The sequence below is a fragment of the Hydra vulgaris genome, chromosome 14 (genome assembly GCF_038396675.1).
Source record: "Hydra vulgaris chromosome 14, alternate assembly HydraT2T_AEP".
Classification (NCBI taxonomy): domain Eukaryota; kingdom Metazoa; phylum Cnidaria; class Hydrozoa; order Anthoathecata; family Hydridae; genus Hydra; species Hydra vulgaris.
Window position 1 is genome coordinate 15,813,718 of NC_088933.1, and position 3,783 is coordinate 15,817,500.

Below are 3,783 nucleotides of genomic sequence, written 5' to 3' on the forward strand. Positions count from 1 at the left end.
ATATATTGCACAATATATAGAATAAATTATATTTTAATTCTCCAAATTAAATATATGATATTCAAATTTAAAATTCAAAGTACTTATAAATGTCAAAGCATGATGAAATTATGTTTAAGGAAGAATTTAAAGTTGTTTTATATATTTGAGATTCATAATCCTAATAAAAACAAAATGTTTATATAATGAAAATTCAATGCGCATTACTTCACAGCTGTTACGTTGCGTTATCTACTAGTTTTAATTGAAAACATGATATTATTATATCTTTAATGATCATCTAAAATAATCCATAGTAACATGACTCTATGAAAATGAATCTAGAATTATAGTCAGACTTCAATTAAGTACTAATTTTCATTTTAAAGGTAAAAATTGTTGTATAAGCATTACATTCTTAACGGAACAAAATACGTTTACATATAGACCCACATTACCCCATCCAAAAATGTTGCTTGTTTCAAAAACAACTATGCATCATTCCGTCTTAAAACTAGTTGAACCTAATTATCTGGCAATTTTTCTTCCAGATAAAACAATTTCTATGTTTTAGACATAAAAATATTTTATCTGGAAGAAAAATTACCAGATTACCTGTTTTTAATCCCCTTTTCTGAAGGTTTTTGATAAAAAATTCTCTTTAAATTTATGCGCCATTCTGAATAAAAAATAAACTTAAGAATTAGCCTTGTACGCTAATAATTAAAATTTAGAGAGCTTTTTTAACCACCTATAACATACATAACAAAAAACTTCTACCTAAACCTTTCTCCTAAAAAACTGTTAAATTTTGATTAGACCTACATTACCCCTTAAACCCACATTACCCCACCATACCATAGGATTAAAAGCCACAGGAAATATATATGTATATACCAACTAAAAAAATTTGTCGAATTTTCCAGCATTACCCGTCCTTTTCGACGTTTGTGACATGGCATTTACTAATATATTATTTGGGACAATAAGATTTTGCAATATGTTTGATGTTATAAAATGTTAATATGCAGTGTATACCAGATAATGAATAACCTTATTTTACTTTCAGGAAAGTAGGATACTAAAAAGAACTAGTCCCTGGTCTTAATAACATTTACAATTTTTAATAGTATTTTGGTATTACATGTTTTGAAATAAAATAAGTTGTTAAAATTTTTTTTTTGTTTTGTTCGTTTTTTCATAAAATATGTACTGAAATTTTTTTTTATATATAGGCTAAAAATAAAATAAATAAAAATTAAAAGAAGGAGGTATACTAGAGATATAAAGCATTATGTATCAAGAAAATTATTTGGTACACATTAACAAACCAAACAATACAAAGTAGTTATTTGGATTAGTTCCACACTGACTTTTTCTATACTTTTTCCTTTATACATATTTCCTAGCTTTCCGGGGCCAGTAAAATACGGGTTTTTACCAAACCGACCGTTTCTATAAAGTATTCCAGGGGGTCACGTGACCCAACAAACGTTGCTATCATGAGAGAATAAAAATGCAAACAAAGCCAATATTATAAAAAACATACCATTCAGATTTTTAAATAGGTTTTTACGCGAGTGCGCATAAAACTCAATTATATTACATAATAGTTGTTATAATTATATGTCGAAACTAGCTTCAAAAAAAAACAAAAACAGAAATAAGATTTTTTAAACTTCCTAAAATTGTAAAATATGACGAAGGTTCTTGTTTTCTTTGACTTGATACCAGTTGATTTTATTCTTACTAAAGAAGGAGAAATTCATACAACATTAAATGATATTGTTCATTCAACATATGTTTCGTTGTTCAACTTGTGTTCACCTTTAGTAGCATTTAAATAGCAAATAATTTGAACAGAAATTTAAAAATGATTTGCCATTAAACTATACAGTTGTTTACAAGACTTATTGAACCAACTATTATTTTAGGTAAATCAACAAGTTATTATTTTAGCTAAATTTTTCTTAAAATGTATATTAAATAATCTCTCTCTCTCTCTCTCTCTCTCTCTCTCTCTCTCTCTCTCTCTCTTTCTATATATATATATATATATATATATATATATATATATATATATATATATATATATATATATATATATATATATATATATATATATATATATATATATATATATATATATGTATATATGTTATGTTGAATATAAGTATATATACATATATATACTTATATTCAACATTTTTGTTCAACAGTTAGTTAAATTATTTTTTTTCTCAGCATGCTTTTTTTACTTTTATAATGTTTGTTTTTCATTAGCGTTCGGGTATATCGGAACAACTAATGATATCACTCTCTTTTAAACCGTTGTGGCAGTAAAAATTAGACACAGAATTGATAAAATATAAGGGGTCGTTCATAAAGTACGTACGCCCAAAATTTAGAAATTTGACCCCCTCCCCTTGTTGCTATGCATACTTTTAAGTCCCCTTCCCCCTAAAAAGTATGTATGCATTTTAAATACCCCCTTCCCTTCCTTTTTTTTTAATTATAAAAAAAATTTTAATTTAGAAAAAAAGCTTGCATCTTTTTAAGTTGATCCCCATCCATTACTTTAATGAACGCTTTTTACAGAATTCTCCTCTCCCTAAGAAATGTAAGATCTGCCAAGTTTTGCAACATCGCATTATGCGTCGTGCTGATAGAAAAAAAGGAAATAACCTTATAACTAGAGAACTGTTTAACATTTTGAAGTAATTTTTTTAACAAAGCAGCAATTATGAGATGTTGTTTGTTCATATATATATATTAATAAAAAAAGTCCGGTTTGTTTGAAAACCCGGGTTTTTAGGTGGTTTATCCAGATTTATTCGATTTTTGATTATAAAGATATAAAACCGATAGTTTATGATATTTAAAACTTTAAGTCTGATATATCAGTTAACCTTTTCAGGGGTTTACAGGCATTTTTTGTCTCCTACTTATATTTTCATGTTAAATAAAAAAGGAAAATAACATAAGTATTTTAATATAAATAAAAGTAAAATAAATACTCCAGAAGTTCCATTCCCTTCAATTGCAGAATAAAGGTTCTGATGTTAAAATAGGTTTCTAACAATATGTGGCTATGAAAATAACCGTTTTGTTAAACTTGCTTAGTAATTACAGCTGCGTGGTTTAATGATACTTCCTTGATTTCTTCTCTTAATACGAACCATTACTCTTTGACTTCCTAAAATTATTTAACAACAAACATTAAAATTTTAGAAACCTTCATTATTGTAATAAACAGTATAGTTTAAGATATAAACTTTCTATTATAGAAATTATCTATTATCAAATTTTAATTATAAGAATTATACATTTAAGAAAAAACTGTATTCACCGTAATAAATAGATATAATTGAAGTATAATTAAAATTTTCATTTTAAACATGTCTTAGCAATCCTTATGTGGAGCAACATTTAATATTTACAAGCCTTCAAGAATTGCAGTATGCATCCCTATGTAGAAATAGGACTTTAGACACATTTTTGAGGAAAACAAAACCATGGCAAAATTGAGTCAATTTGAGGTCAATTGACGCTATTTTTCCTCAAACAAATGTTTGGGATTTTTATGTTTCTACTTTTCTGACTAGTTTTTTTTTTTTTTTTTGCAAGCATAAAAAAACATATTATTTTGATTATGTGAAAAGACCTTAGAAATATCAGATTAGCTACCACCAGCACCTAAAATGTATCATTAATAAAATTAAACAACAACATTAAATATCTAAATTTAAAGATACACATAGCTTACTCTAATATTTACCATAAAAACAGTTATCAGCTGAATCT